We start from the raw sequence: 20285 nt of genomic DNA, 5'->3' as shown, positions 1-20285 counted from the left end.
ATTTGACTATGGAATTTTTTCTAAGTAGAGGTCAATGTGTCAAAAATTCTGAGGACTATAAATTCTCTGTCACTGCAAAATGGTCAGCAGGTAGCATTTCTCTCATAGTTCTGTCCCCCTCTGGTCCCGATTATTTCAAGGGCTGAATCTATGAATTACCACCTGTTCTGAAAGCCTTTCAATTACATTCACCAAGAAGAACTGCAGGCTTATTAACATTTTTCAAAACCTTACTTGTTCACCGACCCAGTCATCTTGACATTCGAATAGTTCGGCACATCCCTGAAAAGGATCTAAAATTTAGTAAGCTGAAAACCAAGAGCAGAGGCCCCCTCAAAGCACCCAAGGTTCCTGCCGCTTCACCGAGGCCCCTGGTCGGCACTTCCTGCTGCAATAATAACGGATGTGACAGAGGGTTAAATGAAGCTGAGGTGGTAGCAAATGTGTGTCACCAGGAAGGGGCGTAATTGAATAGAGTCCTTGGCTGGCATCTCGCCTGACAGATGACGTTCCAGCTCGCTAGGCGATGACCCTTCCGTGCAACTTTAGGAGCTGCGCCAGCCATGGCTGAGCCCGCTTAGGTCAAAGGGCTGAGCCATGTGTAATTCAGAGCAGAAGAGGTCCCACGTTTGCTCCACAGAAACAATTATACTACTTATTTCACTTCAGCCCGGGCCCAAAACTCTCCAGCCTCCCAGCTTCTGTGCAGTCAATCTAATTCTGCCCCGGGGCAATAAGCCACATGAAAATATGTGGCGCTGTGTTTATAAATCTAATCAAAAATAGAAACAGTGGACAGGCGCAGTGAGGTCCTCTGTGGATCATGGGAATCCTGAAATTCTGAAGGCACTTTTGTTTAACGTCTGTACGCTCTTTGCCACCGTGCTCTTTGCCCGACTCGTTAATCACTCTCTTTACTCATGAGCGCTACAAAGGACGCGGAGTTCGGCTCTGTCCTGTACTTACCGGGCATGGATATTATGAAAAAATCAAGCGAGTGAGGCTGCTTTAAAGGGGAAATATCAAAAGCGGGGCTACTGTTAACACGAATCTCACCTCTCTATCCATGTCGTCTGCTCTCTGCCGCCGGCGGTACACAGATTTAAATCGAGTTCCTGAGGGGGGAGAAAAGCCAGAATAAATTGGTCTGATCAAAAGATACATGGAGAAATTTTGGAGTTGTGGGCCTCTGATGCCAACTTAATAGTTTCCGGAATTCCAATTATAAGCAGGATCTAATCTGGTGTCTTCTTGTGGCTGTTCCTTCAGTCGGGCTTCTGAAACTGTCAAGCAGTACACGCTCATAAAACATTTAAGAAAAGCCAGCTCTAGGAAAACGAAAATCAGACTTAATTCAGAGAACCAATTTTCCCATCTCCAGCCCAAAACTCAAAAAAATGTATTCTTCATCCAAGACCCAGTGTAAACGTGCTGGCATATCCTAGGATGCTGGAGTGGTTTTTTTTTTTTTTTTTTTTTTTTTTTTTTTTTTTTTTTTTTTTTTTTTTTTTTTAAAGCAATGATCTAGTTTTTGCAACTACTATAAATACAAAAAAAAAAAAAAAAAAATCTGCTAACATCAAGAATAAACATGTGTTTTGAGCCAAAAAGATATCTCTGAAAATATCCACCAAGGTATTCTGTAGATTATTAAAATTTTAATGAGGGGAAATAAGATTTCAACATTCTTAAACCTCCTTGGGGTCATGCAATAAATAAATGACTAATAATAAGTTGCTTCAAGCTCCTCAATTTGAGTTACTTCAGTTGACAAAATATTGCCCTTGAATAGAGCCCAAATGATTATAATAAATGGCAAATCTTAACAAATGAACAAAGACCCTAGCACTTGTTAAATTGTTATAAGATTCAAGGAAGACACCGTTTGCCCTTAGAATTGGCCCTTCTGAAGTGACTGTCACTACTTAGCACTGAGCACAGACCCCATGGTAGAGGATGGCTATACTTGACACTTCTTGCAGCTGTCAATTATCTTTTCAGTCACTTCCTGGAGTGTGTGTGAGCTTGCACTGCCTACCAGTGTTGAAGAGCTGAGGAACCTTTGTCCTTCTACAGCGCATGTTAAGACTGTTCCTTTTCACATATAGGTGACATAGAAGATTCAAAGATTTACATAGAAGGATCATTTTGCTAAAATAAATGAGATGTGTGTAAATGAATCAAACAAAAAAGTCAGAATGGTGAAAATGTAGACAATTTGCAGACATGGCACTGGGGTTATGCATCGGGACACCCCCCTCCCCAGCACAGTGATGAAGGGTGGTTGAATTGTAGGTGTGCAAAATCATCGTGTGCAAAAACTCATTGTGCTTCCTTGAATTTTGTCTTAAGTTTATTTTTTGAAATGTTTTTGACTTGCAAAGTTGTTGACTTCATCGTCTTCATAAGCACACTTCTCGGACATGTAATGGAAATGGATTTGCCCAGAGAACATATTGATGTCACCTCTGTTAAGACCCATAGAATGTTCACAAACATTGATTCAAGGTGATCTCGCCTTGTGTTGTTGTTGTTGCTGTTTTTGGAGGAGGTTATTTTACTTACCTGCCTACACAAATATCCAGCTATAACCTCAGCATAGAAAGACTGTAATGTGAAATAACATCGCTCATTATGTCATAGAAAAATATATATATTTATCTGAATCTGAAGTGTAACTTTATAGAAACAAGCATTATGTCATTTTAAAAGAGCAATCATGAAAAGAGATTTAAAACACCCTTTTCCTCATCGCATGAGCAATGGGCATGGCCCAAAGTACCTTCCTCCTGGAACACCTCCCTTCTGGAAGCTTGGGTCAGGCAATGTTTGCAATAAAAGATTCTCAGCCCCCAAGTTTCTATGAACTGGAATTTGGGTAATGTAGCCACATCTCTCACAATTCAGGGACAAACATCATCGTAGGGCTGACGAAGACTAGCTCACCTTGACTCTAAGGAAAATCAGAAAACCTGTGATGTGACTTGGGGCAAAAACAATTTTGCCAAGATTGAAGCCCCGATGGAAACACTGGTGTGTGAAAGTGTGTCCCTCATACCATTCTTGGAGTTTGTTCTGAGGCCTTTCCAATAAAGGGCCTTCACCAACTGCTAAGAGTTGTGGTAAAGTCAAATGGCAGAACATGGAGTTTCAGAAGCTAAAGAAAGAAGGTAAACAGGACAGACTCAGTGACCCCTGGAGAGGGATTCAAATGGCTCTGAAAACCTTTGGGGAGTGGATAGACAGACTGTATCATCAGGTGACAAAAGGGGAGGAAAAGGGACATGAGCAAAGGAGAAGGCAATGGGAATGAGTGACAAGTTGACAGGACAGTGGGCAGAACTTTCCAGTCAGTAATAAAGTCAGTGAGTCAGAGGTGAGCACAAAGCCACCAGGCCTTCCACAAAGCCTAGCCACTGAATACTCGCCTAAATAAGGAGCCCATCAGAAAATGTTGCATTTGCTAATCCATCCAGAATATCTACTCTTTCCAAACTATCTTTGCTTTATGAAGTGAATGTTTGTTACAATGTAACAAATTAATTTACAGGACCAAAACCCACCCTCAGTATGGACATTATTTGGAACCCTTACCTTAATAACGAATGAGCCCGTTCCACAACACACACTGATTTGGAGTCCAGGGTGGTTCTTTGCTGGAAATCTCATTTTCTTTCAAAGCCACTTTCGATGTGACTATCAGATTCATGGCAATGACTCTGACTGAGAAGTCACCTGTCTGCTGCACCCTATGAAGACTAGGTTGCATAATCACAGCTGATTTGTATAGTCACTTCTAAAAGATTTCTTTTAAGGATAGTTTTCCAAGTGGCTTTCACTGGGATTATTAACTCCTGCTGCAAATAAAGCCTTGGCATGGCCAAATCTCAGCCGACTGCCTCGTTGCTTTCAGAGAGGGCTGAACATAGGGACTGCTGTCACCCGCTGTCACTGCACTGCATTTCTCTTCTCAAGCCGACCAGCAAGGACAGAGATAGAGTTAGACAGAGATCACACACCAGAGCCTGCTTACAAATGGGTTTTGTTTAACGCTGCACAGTAATTTTTAAAATCTTGAGCTCTTATTCAAAACTGAGAAGATTGTGATTAAAATTCTGGTGCGTTCATCCTCTGGCAACATGCAAAGCTTTCCAACAGAGGTGTAGAGCTGCGGTTGGCAGTTGATGGGCTAGCGGTGGGCAAAGTGCGAGAGAAGTTTCTCCAGGCTGATAGTCCCTTCCCTCTCTATTGCTGACCACACACTGAAGCATAGAATCTTAAAAATAAATATGGCAGACAGGGTTTGTTGTATTCACTGCTGTAACCTCAGAGCCTAGGGCAGGGCCAGAAAAGTACCGGGAGCCTGCTACATAGTTAATATAAATGAACTGCTGTAAGGGTAGATACGTCCCTTTAAAGAGTAGCTTTAAGACAATAGAATATGTGCAAAACTTTCATAAGACACATGCCATTTTTATACAGACAGGCCAAATAAATTCTCTAGATCCTTAGGCAGAGAGAGTGCTCACAAACAATTTATCTCTGTATCTGGCACTAAAAGTAGAGACAAGTCAGGTAAGATACAAGCAAACAGACTGAGCACATTCTCCTCTTCCATCTTCTTTTCTGAACCCCACAGGCATCGAATTTGAAACTCTTAAGGAGTAATGAGCCTGGGTCCGATACCACCGTGATGTACTTCTCAAGTTCATTCTACCCAAATGTTTTCTCCCATCTCAATCTATATTGAGGAGGAAGTGAAAAGAACCGTATAAGACAGGCCTGGGAAGGGTGTGAGGACTTGGTTACTCTCCACAGAGCTGATAAGAACTGAGGTCACAAAGTGATCAGTAAACATGTAGTCTAGAGATGATCCAAGGTTCTAGGAGAAGTAAAGCCAACCACTTTTCTCAGGCACATGCACAAACCTTTCATAAACCAGAAAAAAGAGATCAACTGAAACCATATTGACAGGTTTCAAAAATCTGAATATGACAGCCATTCTTTGGGGGTCTCCCAAGAAATCCAGTGTTTGAGGCTTGGCTCTCCCATCATTGATACTGAAAGGGAGCAGTGAGACCCTGAAGAGGTGGGGTCCCATGGAAAATAGGTGGCTGAATACTCAGCCTAGGACATCAGCATGCTTTTCCCCCTTCTCTCTTTCCCTTCCATCCTTCCCTCCTCCCTGCCTCTCAGCTGCCATGAATACCATGTTCTCTCCAGAACATAATCACATCACCGTGTGCCCAAAAATGGCACTAATGGGCCTCAGACTAAGGCCTCTGATACAATAAACCAGAATAAAACTGTCCTTCTTTCAACTTTGTCATCCCAGCTGTTCTGTTATGGTGCGCACTGCCTGGCACAAGGACCTCACATGACAGTAAGAGGCAAGGCAATCTGCTTTTCTCCACTGGCTCCGAAGGCTCATGGAAGAAAGATGAGGTGAGATGAGTACAGGGAACTGGTTCTAAACAAGGAGTAGTTTTGCTACCAACTTTGGCAACGTCCAGGAGTATTTGTACAGCCACAGAACAGAAGATCCTATTTTGTATGGAAATTAGAGATCAAAATGTCATTAAACACCCTGAAATATATAGATTCTTCTTCTGCAGGGTCCCATGATAGAAGAAAGAAATCTTAAAGGCAGTGGGAAATGGTAATGAAATACACATGGCACAAAATCATAGACGACTATTGAAGAGGTAAAAGAAAGGGACCCAAAAGCACATGGAAGGTAGAGCAAAGCTGAGCCATGCAGCAGTGATGGGCACGAAGGTACAACGAGGGAAATACCAAAGGCACAAATGATGAGCATCAAAATACAATGGCATAAATACCAAAGGATACCACAGTGGGACCAATTCTTTTGACTGTCAACTCTTAAAAACTTAACAAAAGTAAAGAACCAAATCAATATGTAGATAACCAAATGAACGAAGGTACAGAAATCCATTGTTACCCAGATATTAGAACTAGTGAATACTTTACTATAATGTGTGAAGTGTTCTTTCTATAAAAAAGTGGGATATATAAATGAATAAATGTATAAATTTCTCCCCTCGGGAAAAATATGTTTATGTATATGTACTGGCTGGTTTTGTGTGTCAACTTGACTTAATTGGAGTTATCACAGAAAAAGGAACCTCGGTTGAGGAAATGCCTCCATGAGATCCAACTGAAAGGCATTTTCTCAATTAGTTATCAAGGGGGGAGGGCACAGTCCATTGTGGGTGGTGCCATCCCTGGGCTGGTAGACCTGGGTTCTATAAGAAAGCAGGCTGAGCAAGCCAGGGGAAGCAAGCCCATAAGTAACATCCCTCCATGGCCTCTGCATCAGCTCCTGCTTCCTGACCTGCTTGGGTTCCTGTCCTGACTTCGGTGATAAACAGCAATGTGGAAGTGTAAGCTGAAAAAACCCTTTGCTCCCCAACTTGGTTCTTGGTCCTGATGTTTGTGCAGGAATAAAAACCCTGACTAAGACAGCATGAAATAACAATGGGAGGAATGGCTCCACAGCATACAGGATGCCATCCAAAACCTCAATGTGACAGACTATAGAGCCAATGGCTCTCAAAAAGTCTCACACACTTATCAACAGAATACAGGAAGAGGAGAAACACAAAGAATAGAACCTGTCACTCAGAGAGCAGAAGCACCTGGCCCTATTGAGCTCAGTCACAGATCTTCGGCCAGCCAGAAATCTGGCAGGGAGAACCTGGGGATGAGCCAAAGAAGACTGAGCTGGATGTCCCACGGATCCTGCATAACAACAGCTCAGGGAAGACGCGGAGGGCCTGAGCTCTCTACATCAGCACCACCACCAGATGCTGTGCAAATACGCAAAGCACACCAAACAGAACAGGAGAACAGGAGAGCCTGGAAGACAGTCCGCTGTGAACATCTGAAACCTGAGATTTGAAAGTGCACTGAATCCTTCGCACAGACCTGGTAGCAGAGGATGCATCACACCCACTAAGGGGTTTGAGGATGAACACTGGGTGAGCAATGAGCTGGGCAGACTGTGAAAACGTGCAAGAGCCATATAAATGCTAATTGTCACCCACTGAAAACAGTGCTAGGGCTGAAGATATAATTCAGCAATGAAATACTTGCATACAAGAGACCTTGGGTTCAATTATCAGCATCACCAAAGAAAGGAACAGAGTCAGAAGGAAGGGAGGGAGGGAAAGAGGGAGGGAAGGAAGGGGAAAGGAAGGAAAGAAAGAAAGAATGAGCCTCTGCAGAATCCATTGATGGCTCCGCTGGTAAAAGCACTTAGCACATTTACCACAAAAGTCTGATGATCTACGTTTAATTACTAGAGCCCATGATAAATGTGGAAAAAAACCTTCAAAACTTATTCTCTGACCTCCACATGCACACTGTGGCACATGATGCCTACATGCAAACACACACACACACACACACACACACACAATTAATAATAGCAATAACTACAATTTAGTTTTTTAATGTTGACAAAATGAATTGAAATCTCAACATTAGTAGCCACACATCCCAGGAAAGACAGACTTAACAGGTGTAACAGTTTATTAAAATTAAAACAAGCCAGATGATAGCACAAACAAAAGAGAATAAACAAGCCTTCAAGGAAAACATCCAGAATCCTATTTGTTACGGTGTGTTGGCTAAGATGTCCCATTTTCAGCAAACATTTACAACACAAAGACAGAAAAATAAGTGTGACCTATATTCTGGTGAGTAACCTGTCAATAGGAATTAACCCTGAGCCAAGCTGGGAAGGTTTTGTTCACCAGAGTCACCATCTTGTTGATGAGCAAATGGATGAAACCCAGCTCAAAAAATTAAAAAAAGAGAATTAAAAATGATAAGAAGAGAATTATAAGAAAAATATTAAAATTATAAAAAGATAATTTAAAATATGATTGTTTTTATAAAGTATATCTTTAAAACTACATCCCACCCCACTCAAAAAAAGTATCTTCTTTTCAGACTGTACTGAAGAAATAAGCATTAGAGGTAAAACTATTTGAATTTTAGGAGAAAAATTCTTACAGCCTTGCTAGTCTTTCGTAGTTAGAAACAGCACCAAAATAACCATCAAAAGAAAATGGGAAGATAGTATACTGACTTTTTAAATTTAGAAAGCTTCATCTTTAAAAGATATTTATATCAATTTTGTATTGCTACTAAAACACATGATGAAAAATCAAATGGCATAAAATACCCATTGAGCTTACAGTTCCATAGTCAAAAGCCAGGAATGTTTTGGTTCAGAGTGAGCTCGGGTTGGCTACGCTGTCCTCTGAAGCACAGGATGCTCCGCCATGCTCTTCTGGTAGCACTCGAAAGAATCAACATGGAAAAAAAAACCTTATCTGGCCTAGAGATTATGCCTCTTAATACCAGGTGATGTGGGGTTTGAAGTAATACCTAGATTTGATAAAATATCTAGGGGCCAGAAACTTAGGGGAGCTCAAGCTTGAGGGACATTTAAAAGTTCTGCTCAACGAAACACATGAAAACAGAAAACACAAGATCAAAACCAAAAAACAAACAAACAAAACTAAAGGTTTGGGTGAGCTATTTTTAAGGTGTATACCTAATAGCTCATATCCAGAATTTGAAAATGATATTTGTAATTAAAAAGTAATTGGGCCCTGGTTGTAGTATACATGTCTTTAATCCTAGTACTTGAGAGGCAAAAGAAGGTAGATCTTTGTTGAGTTTGAAGACAGCCTGGTTGGTATACATGGTGGGTTCCAGGACAGTCAGAGCTCCTAGTCACATCCTTATCTTGAAGGAGCAAAATCAAAAAAAAAAAAAAAAAAAAAAAAAAAAAAAAAACAAAAAAAAAAAAAACAAACAAACAAACAAAAAAAACCAAAAAAAAACCAAAAAAACAAAAAGAAAGAAAAAGCAAAACCAAAACAAGTTGATTACAAACAACACACTATTCTGGCAAGGAACCCAGGAATAAACAACATGGATGGATAGACATTCATGTTATTCAGCTTATTTTGGCTCTAGTAGCAGAGATTCTAGCCCTAGGCTGTGTTAATTCAATACTAGTTGAGCATCTTAGTGATAAGAGCATGCAACTTAGTATATGAGTCTCTTTAGATATAAAGCAGAGAGACAGGTACCAGGTACCAGCTAAACCTTCAACAGTATAGCACAGTAACCTACATCCTCTAAAGGCTCCTCCCCTCCCAAAGTCTTCACCACTTTTAAAAATTACACCAGCAACTAAGGATCAAATAATCTACACATGAGTCAGTAGGGGACATTTCCTATTCAAACTTAAGAACAAATTACAAAGGAAAATTTATAAAATGTCTAATGGATACATAAGATGCTCACTTCAGGGTCAATGCCCCTACTATGAATCTCTTAAAACAAGACTTAAATTTTTGTGTACACAAAAATCCACATGTTGATGTTTACAATGAATTTTTGTTGCTAGAAATTATAAATAGTCCAAATCACCCTGGAATAATGCATAGTAAACACACGGCTATGGTACATCCATGATAAGGGCTAAATAAGTATAAATTGTGTTTGCTAAGAAAAGAATATAGACTCGAATTCCACACAGTATAAAGTTCTATTTGTATGACAATTTGGAAAAGATAAAAGTATAGACAGGAGTTATTTTTGTCTAAGATTGGAAAAGGAGTTGGCTGCAAAGAAATGCAGACGCTGTGGTGGGGATAAGGGGATTGATTAAGTTTCCATGTCTTGGTTATGGTTATCTAAATGTATTACAATTATCAAAATCATGTTAATCATATTGCATATTAATTATATGTTAATAAGACAAACCTACACAAGAGAGTAACAAAATATGCATGTCCTAAAATTAGAATAAGGAGAGTTTTGGAGGGAAGAAATAAACCAGCAGGAGACCTGGTTTCTCAGGGCAGACCTGAGAAGGGAAAGTGTGAACAAAATATAAATAGGTAATAGGTAGATAGACAGACAGACAGACAGACAGATAATAAATAGGTGATAAATATATGATAGATAGATAATAGGTGATTAATAGATGATAGACAGCCAGACAGAAAGGCAGACAGACAGATAGATAGGTAATAGATGATAGACAGATAGATGATAGAAAAATAAGATAGATAGATATTTAGATAGATGATAGATAGATAGATAGATAGATGACAGATAGATAGATAGATAAATGATAGATGATAGATAGATAGATAGATAGATAGATAGATAGATAGATAGATGATAGATAAAAAGTGGCCCAGTGAAGCTTGCTTCTCTGTATGCAAACTAAAAATATTAATTAAAGTGGAAACATAAATTAGTATATAATATATACTAATAGACTGCTCATTAAGGTGGTTTGAATAAGAATGGCCAGCCTCATATACTTGAATGCTTGGATCAGAAAGTGAAACTACTTGAGAAAGATTAAGAGGTCTAGCCCTACTGGGGTGGGTATGGCCTTCTTGGAGGAAGTGTGTTACTGAGGGTGGGCTAGGTTTCAAAAGCCCAAACCAAACCCAGTGAGTGGCTCTCTCTCTTACTGCCCACAGATCCAGATGTAGAACTCTCAGCTGCTTCTCCAGCACCATTCTGCCTGTATGTCACCATGCTCCCTGCTTTGCTCCCCACCATGATGATAATGACTAAGCCTCTGAAAATGTGTAAGCAAGCCCCAATTAAATGCTTTCTCTTATAAGTGTTTCCTCTATTATGGGGTCTCTTCACTGCAATTGAACACAGACAAGGTCACTCAGAAAAGACTAAACTCTTAATTTCACTAGTTCCTATCAAAGGATTTAATGTATCAACCAATAAACTACAACAAAAGAGTTCATTCATGTCCATTCTCCAAGATTTATCTGTCCCAATCTGTGACTGATAAAGGAGAAAGAGTTTAATCTATTTCAGTTTTTGTGTCATATGTTAGTTAGGTTCATTATTGTAATTAATGTAATTATATAAATCTTACAATTGATGGCATAGTCATACATTATATTGAAATAATAAAAATGAATGAAATTAAATTATAACTTATGTTTTAAAATATTTCTTATGTTGTTTTCTTTTCTTTATGACTTTGTGTGTATATGTGCATTTGTGTGTGTGTGTATGTGAGTATTCATGCACATGACACATAATGCAATTGGAGGTCAGAGACTAACCTTGGGTAATGGTTCTTACCTTCTACCTGGCATGAGACAGTGTCTTTTGGTTGTTGGTAACTGCATTCGCCAATCTACAAGCTTGCAGGTATAGGCTATCCTACTCGATTTTTGTGAACTCTGGCGATCTGAACTCAAATCCTCTGATTTGTCTGACAAATGCTTTACTTTAGCCATCCCCCCAGATTTTCCATTGTTTTCCATAATTTTGCAATGTGTTTTAAGTTGAAATAGTTCCCTGAAAGTGGACATATAGAACCCAGTACCTATGAAGAAGACCTTACTTGGAAAGTCTTCACATATATGGAAACCAAGATAAGGTCACTACAATGGCTCTAATTAAATTTTTTCAGTTCAAATGGAAACTTGAACACAGATATAGACATATACGTGGTAAAAACACATGTGTATGAGGAGAAGGAAGCTGAGGGCATGCTTCTACGAGCCAAAGATTGATTCGGGAAGCTAGGGAGGGAGCAGCACCTATTGTTTTTCACAACACTTGTAAGTAACCAACCTAGCTGGCACCTCAATTTAAGACTTTTAGGATCCTATAACCTTCTCGGCTACTAGATGAGAAAATTTATTATCAACCTAATGAAAATCATCAACAGAAAAGCTTCTTCTTGCAGTAGATGGTAATTAACCCAGAGATCCCTAGCTGAGCAATGTGCAGAGAGTGAGAGTTTGGTGTACTCAGTCCTAAAAGAGGACTAAAAAAGTCCTCTTTCTTCCCCTTGAGATCTGTGTGGAGGAGGAGGTGGGCAGACTGTAAAGACCCAGAGGAAGAAGACAGTATTAAGAAAACAGCATCTTTCAGAGATGTCAGGGACGGCAAGTGTATGGACACCATGACAGCCTGAATAAGACCTGCACAAGTCTAAACCAGATAAAGCCCAGGACCAACAACAGGAAGTGAACATACATTCCCACCCCTGACTGAGAAGCCATTTAAATTGACAGCTGCTGAGAGATGGAAAGTCAGTTTTCTTCAGTGGAGTGACATTGAATATATCAGTCACATTCCAGGGGAGGTCCTACATCCAGGAGTAGTTAGCAACACAAAATGGAGTTGGTGCACACCTGCTGAAGTGCCTGAGTGTGCATACATGCGTGATTGTGTAGTGCATGTCTGTGTATACCCTCTTTCTTTTTTGTTTTTTGTTGTGTTTTAGTTGGTTTTGCTTTGCTTTGGTTTATTTGGGGGACAGGGGGAGAACATGAAATTAAGTAGGTAGAACAAACTTGGTATGAGTTGGAGGAGGAAGAAAAGAAATACGATTGAAGTACCTTACACAAGAAACAGTTTTTTTAAAAACTTAAAAAGCAGATATTTATGCTCCAGAACTACTGTAAAACCAACAGCGATGGTTTTGTGCATTTAGAGATGGGAGACAGATATGTCCATTTCAAGAGTTGACACCAAAGGGAAGGATGAAGAAAACCAGTCACTGTGTTCTAAAATAAATCAGTTTTAAAAAGAAAAAAAAAAAAAGAGCTGATGAAGCACACAAATTCTAAAGTTCATTGCTTTAAAACTAATGGCATGAAAATCTTTGTTTAATTTTATATAGAAAATTAAACCCTGCATATGTGAGGGGGCCGGGGCCTTATTTGAAATATATGATCCTGCTGTTTGCCCTTAATATATATATATATATATATATATATATATATATATATATATATATATATATATATATTTGGGGGGGGAGAAGAGAGACAGGGATTGAGCTTATTTTGAAACATGATCCTGCTGCCTCAGCCTTTTGAAGGTCAGAATATACATTTGTGTGTGTGTGTGTGTGTGTGTGTGTGTGTGTGTGTGTGTGTGTGTGTGTACAGCCTGGGCTTGTTTGGAAATTATGATCCTGCTTCCTCAGCTTTTTGAGGGTCAGAATAACAGGCATGTCCCACCACACCAAGCTTACCCCCAGCTTTCAACTGAAGTCTGGAGTCTTCATTTAGAGCTGAGCTCTGCCCTCTCACTGGTGAGGTTCCCCTATGCACCCCACCTCCACCTCCCTAAGGCTATCGTTCTTCTCCTTCATCACCCAGTGCTTGCTCAACTGTGTTTTATTTTCCATAAATTTATCATGCCCTCTCATCCACACTTCCTTCCCTCCTGTTACACACACTAGTAAACTCTAAGTGCAAATTCAAGAGAGAAAAATAAAGAGAAAATTTTTAAAAAAAAGAAGGAAGGAAGGAAGGAAGGAAGGAAGGAAAGAAGGAAGGAAGGAAGGAAGGAAGCAAGAAAGAAAAAGAAAGAAAGAAAGAAAGAAAGGGAGAGAGAGGGGGGGAGGGTATGATCTTGAAACCAAAAATTCAAAGAAAGATCTTACAGTCATTTCTGTGAATTAATCTAAATGTATTGCTTACTGTCACTCCAAGCAGGGAAAGAGATTCCCCCCACCCCCTGCCCCGCGCATGAGCTCAGCACAGTACAGCTTTTCCTGACTTTTTGCCATTCAGATGTATAATTCACAGCGTTCTAAGAAGCAGTGTGTCCTGAGTGGTAGACTTACAGTCTCTGAATTAGAAACTCATACCTGCTTTCTCTAAGCAAGCATTTCACTTTTGGTTCACTAGTACCAGAAAAAAACAGAAACCCCCAGCCAGCATTTATAAGTTGGCCCCAACAGGGGAAAACAGATTGCCCTTGGCAGACACATGGCTTTGGAAAACACACCTGTTTCTTCGTTATTGATGGTGTGATTAATCGATCCCTGGAATCTGATTGAAAACATTGGGACATAAATCATGCCATATGAGAGGTCCCGGAAGCGTCCCTGCAAGTAATTCAAAGCATATTTCAACTGCCCATGGCAGGAATGTCTGGATTAGTGTCACATACCAGTTCATGAGAAGCAACGGGGGCCATTTGTTTATATGGTCACATTTCTCCCCTCCATTTCACCTCATGTTCAACTTGACACCAGCTACACACAGCAAGACACACAGAATGGGTTCCAAGCCTTTTGTCAGATAACTAAGAGTAAGACATTGGCTGTCACAGTGAAGGGACAATAGTATTCCAGAGTAATCTTTTTTAAGGAACACTATGACCTCCCCAATACACCCTAAACCTGGAATTTGTTCTAAGTGAAGGCATTTTTCATTATCTTACCTTGTCTTTTATCTTCCGGGCCCTTGCTTCTTTATCTACCCTTAGCACATAAGTGAAAATCAAATGTTCTCTGTCCCATTTTCTAGAACTAGGAGAAAAGTAAGTAGCACTTATACTAGCAGAAAGAAAGCTGCCATGATGAAATCAAAACAAGCACAAAAAGACTAGTTAACCACTGGCCAGATCCTAAAGTCCTCAAAAAAAAAATTAGACTGAAGCAGGAAAAATAAAAGTCACCATGTTCCTTGAAAGCATAAGTTAAGAAATGGCACTGTACTCCTTGAAAGCATACGTCTTAACGCATGCCTACTGTTGAATCTGGCTTTCCTCCAAGAATTTGGTCATGGCCCACCGTAAGCGCAGCACAGTGGGTAAGCTGTATTATCTCCATTTTCCATAGGCAGACAGTAAAGCAGCCGAGGCATCCGTGAAGCATGGAATCAATGAGACTTTGCCATCAGGACCCATGTTTTAAAAACCAGCATGTGTGATACTCCAAGACTGGGCTCTTAGCTAAGCCACCCTGTCACTTCCGGCAAAGCAAACAGAAGGTTCGGGATGACTGAAAACGCTGCTCTTTCTACAGGCAGCAGAAGGTCTCTTACGTGGATTTCCAAGTGAATATTGACTAAGATAAACCTAAGTCCCCTAGCAAAAGCTGTCAGTTAACCTCAAGGTAATCAGGTAGAGAAACTCTAAACAGGCACTGAAAATAGTTGCTGGAAATTCCATGACATATGAAGAATTGAAAGAATTTTCATACCTGCATTTCCCATTCATTGATTTGTGTTCAGATGAAAGTATGTCTTTGGCTACTACCTTTGTCATGGCTGAGATCTAACCTTCCTCAGATATGGAGGGACTATTGTGTTGCATCCTGGCCACACATTTCCACAGAGAAGCCTTCCCATCTTCTCCGGAAGGATGGCGGAGCCCGTGGACCACTGTTTGCTGTTTAACTGATTGTGCTGGTTGCTTTTTCAGAGCCTCATGTTGGAATCTCTATTACATTGAGCTCAAAGTGCACAAAGAAAAGCTTTCCCAGTATATGGAAGGAAAATAACTGCAATGCAATTATTGTTCGTTTTGGGGAGGTCGCATTCTTGCTATATAGAAATAAAAAGGAAAAAGAAATCCCTCTACTTTAAAGTAGTAAGACAGTACGTCTCCTTATTAGAGACGTCACAAATAAGTCCAAATAGTCCATGTCCAAATATACTAGCTGCTCACAAAGAACACGGCTTGATCAAAATGCAAGAAACAATAGTGTTGTTTGAGGTTACAAAAGAGAAACTCTCTAAAACTCTTTTTTAGCCTGGTAATGAATCACGGGAAAGCGAGAGACACCGAGAGCATTAATTACATGCCACAGTGCCGAGGCACCACTTCAGACTCATGAAGGATGAGAACCAAATGAAAATTTTAAAAAAGCAGAATGAATTTTCAAAGTTATGCTGGGCTTTTTAGGCAGTAGATGGATGTAGATGTTCAGATTTAAATAAACAAATATAAATGAAGCGACTGGATAGTTCTACCAAGCTAACAGCATTCTCTATATAATACAACAGCTTTGGCAGGGCAGGAACTCAGTGCATAAGTGTTTACCCCACAAGCCTGGGGCAGGGTTGAACTTGAGATCCAGATGTGGCAGCTGTACTTTTCTCTGCATTTAATGGGTCCATGGTCTACTGAGTGAAGAAAAGCTAATAAGGATGAGATAAAGTATAACATAGGAGAAGCTAAGAGAGTTATAAATCATAGATACCTGTACCATGAGTTTAATTGAAGGACCAGAGTGATAGACAGTTTCCAGGAAGAAACAGAGACATTCCTTGCACTTCGACCCAATGCCTAGCTTGTTCAACCCAGTACTGCCCATTTTTATTTACACTTTTGTCTTTGTGCCATTACCCCATATCCATAGCCTCCTCTATCTCTTCTCTGCATGCACTCATGGTCTCTTTTATTTCTGAGTTCTGTAAGTCAGGACAAGGCAAATCTGGAAGGGACTTGACTATAGGACTTCGGTGGAATTCAGGATTAGTGGTTATCAATTGTAGCTGCTCTCAGAATGATCCACCAAATATCTCACAGGGAAACTACTTTTCACTTCTGGAGGCCCCCTTTTACATATGTGGGGGTTTTGATTATAGTATGAAGTGACAATCAAGGTCTACAGATGTGATCCCGTTATTTTAGAAAGCAAGGAGCTGATATGTGGGGATTCTGGTTTCTGGTAAAGTCTTGGGTTCTGTGTGTGTGTGTGTGTGTGAGAGAGAGAGAGAGAGAGAGAGAGAGAGAGAGAGAGAGAGAGAGAGACAGAGACAGAGACAGAGACAGAGACAGAGACAGAGAGACAGAGAGTGAACCCCTTCCTGGTACATGCATGCAGAAGCCAGAGCAGAATGTCAAATGTCTCTCCTATCACCCTCAACCTGGTTGGCTTGAAACAGGGTCTCACTGAACCTGAGCATTCTGGTTCCATCTATGTTGACTATGTTATAAGCTCTCAGGATCCACCAGTCTCCCCCGCACCCCATGCTGTGGTGGCAGGTATGTAGAGCCAAGCCTGGCTTTTACCTAGAAACTGAGTTCAGACTCAGGTCCTCATACTTGCATAAGGCATAAACTGTTACCACTGAGCCACCTCCCCGGCGCTGATGCTCTTCATTCTTCATACGTAGCACATGTACAAGTCAGGACAATGCTGACCCGAGGACCCCAGTTTGGACAACAAGGTTGAGGACCATAGCGCTGATCATAACAGGTGTTGTGAGGGTTGCCACAATGGCAGTCAAACCAGAACCATCCTCAGTAAGCCCAGCACAAAATTGTGCCACACAGAATGTTGAAAAGCAAAATAGAATAACCCAATAAAAATCCTATTTTCCTATTCATAATATTGGACACCAGATGTGTGGGGGTTGATAATGCCAAGAAATCCTCTAATTCCTTATGACACCCACTGGGAGTCCTACAATTTATTCAATTCTGACACTACCCAGAGCTAACAGACTCCACGGGTTAAAAGCTTGATCCCCCAAGTCTACCCCTCCCTGCACTTTGGAATGTAATTAGAAGTAGTGTGTTCCCAAGTTACCTCAGCTTCTGTCCAGCTCCACTGCGAATTGGAGATTCCAATCGTCTCTTTTTCTTGGCATTTCTTACTACTCAGTCACTACTGTCAGCTGGTTGTAAAGGATTTACACAGACATCCCAGTGAAGAATAGATTGCAAAGCTCAGAATAGTCCCAAGTACCAACAGCTCTGTTCCCATAGAAACGGGATACGCCACCACCCTGTGATACCCACACTTTGCTCCATAACACACAACCTCAGCTTCCCTGTGTTCTATATAAATTGGGGTAGAAAATGGATTTACTTAGGGAGTTTGGCCAAATTATAAGGAAAAGGAAATCTAATTTCCTCTGAGAAGAGGATCTGGGCTGAATACTGCCTCCATTGTCTCTGGATTCCCTTTGTTTGTTTGTTTGTTTTTCTGTTGTTGCAGAGATGAGTTTTATTCACTTCCTGGCCTAGAAAAAAAATGGGATGTTAAGATCACCCACTTTGAGCATCTTGGTGGTTCTATGGGATGTGAGATCCCATGCCATTCTGGGCTTATAGAGTTCTCTTCCTTGGGTACTTGCTTCCTCCTACCCCTGGGGACAGGCTAATCGTATAGGCCCTCTATGTCACCTCACTGAACACTAGCTTCAAGCATGCTAATTTTGAAGATGACAGTCTGATAGCCAAAACCAGCAAGAATGTGTCTATGTATTGTTTCCTCTCCCTAGATCTCCATGAGATCCCAGTTACACTGTTGCAGGGTGAGCTCACCAACCTAAAGTCCCTCCAAGCCTTTCATGTAGTTTCCATGGATTCCTGGATGGGCTTACTGTGAATGTCATCAGCACCACTGTTGCTCCATTGCCCAGGACATCAGGGATTTCGGAGAAACCTTGTGCTAGGAATTGAAGACTGTGATAGCACAGATTCTCATTCCTTCAAGGTTTCCTGGACCTACATAATCAGTGTCACCCAGAAGCCAGAGAAACATGTAAGTCTTGGGACCACACCCTCTATCGGATTAATCAGAAACTCTTTCAATGAAGCATAAGCAAACTGGTCAAATATCAAGGTGATGTTGTTCCACGCTCAAATTTGAAAATCAGGGACCATATATTCTGGAATCGTCCTCATTCCAATTGACTCTGACCAATGTAAATCAGTGACTTAGTCCACCTGACTGCACATTAAAATCATTTGGGAAATTGTTATAACAAATCTAGGTCTCTTCTCAATAGGTAGGTATAAGCCCTGCTCTCATTCCAAAGGTTTCCTATCGATGTTAGTATACAATTACACCTGAGGTCATTGATGTGACTATTCTCCAGGTGATCTCTTGATATAGATCCATTTTCTGGAATCCACATATCTAGGGAAACCTTTTCTAAATTATTCAAAACCTTTGTGCTATATTTCATTATATATTGTTGACTGATGTCCTAATGCCCTGGCACAGTGGTTATCTTGGTAAATATTATAAGGTCTCAACTCAGGGCCATGGAGAATTTTATCTGCCTTTCTTTCCTAACCCATAATTTCCTGGTTAGTGGAGCTTACTTCCAGAAGGTTGCATCCCACCAGATTACTTCTTCTGATGGAGCCTGTCCTCCCACCTATCTTGATCTTTCCTTGATCTACTAAGGCACAATCTTCCATTTGTCCTCTCACTGTAACTTTTAGTTTAAATATATTCCCTCCTCTTTGCTATGGTCTCAGTGTGTCCTAGACTCGATGTGATTAAAATTTGATTTTCAGTCTAGCAGTTTTGAAAAGTGGAAACTTTGAGAGGTAACAGGTTCATGAGGTCAGCAGAACTCCACCGTTTGAATGGATCAATACATCTCTGAACTTATTCACTGAAATATTATTGGAACAGCATTTATAAACCCTAATGTCCCTCTGGTTAGTTTGCTGTTTTATCATCTGATATCTTCCATCTTGTAGAAATAGAGTTCTCACCAGATGGCACTATGCTCATTAACTTTCCAACCTCAAGAATCATGAACCCAATAAAATATTGCTCCTTATTGTGATGGTTTATATATGTTTGGGCCAAGGAATAGTATTATTAGGAGGTGTGGCCTTGTTGGAGTAGGTGTGTCACTGTGCTCATAGGCTTTAATACCCTTGTCCTAGCTTCCTGGAAGCCTTCCTAACTTCAGAAGAAGTGGAACTTTCAGCTCCACCAGCCCCACATCTACCTGGTTGCTGCCACGCTTCCACCTTAATGATAATAGACTGAATCTCGAATCTAGAAGCCAGCTCATGTTAAATGTTGTCCTTATAAGAGTTGCCTTGGTCATGTGTCTGTTCACAGCAGTAAAATCCCAAGAAAGACATTTATGAATAACCTAGATCCAGTTATTTTCACATAGCATCAGGAAATTGGCCAAAGACATTCTTCTGATTAATCTTACACCATGTAAACAAATACAAAAGAACTCTATAAAGGTTTGTGAATAGAGGGCCATGTTTCTCTGCTGCTCTATCCACACATTTATTATCAACTCTAGCTTCTAGACTTTATCTTGGTTTCTTTGTATTCCTGAGATGTCTATAGCAAGGGTATTTTCCCAGATACTTCCCTGGCTCAGATTTTAAGCTCACTTGTAGTTTCATCTTATTTTTGAAGCATCCCCCACAGCTTGAAAATGTTCCCACCATTTATACACCACAGTTGAGTTGTAATTGGAAACTGTTGAATGAGACACATCCAGACAACAGACAGGAAGCAACTTCTAAGTAATAGTGGCACTGAGAAAACTGAAGGGAAAAAAAAAAGGTTAGGTTCTACATAGAGGAGAGAAATTGGGGGAAAGTACCAGAAAGTACAAAAGAGATCACAAGATGGCTGAAGAGTCCAAAGAAATCAAAACCGTAAGCAGAAAAATCAAGGACACAGGTTCGCCCGCTCTCTGGAAGACAAGGGG

The sequence above is a fragment of the Micromys minutus genome (genome assembly GCF_963924665.1).
Source record: "Micromys minutus genome assembly, chromosome: 1".
Taxonomy (NCBI): Eukaryota; Metazoa; Chordata; class Mammalia; order Rodentia; family Muridae; genus Micromys; species Micromys minutus.
This window is presented reverse-complemented; position numbering follows the sequence as displayed.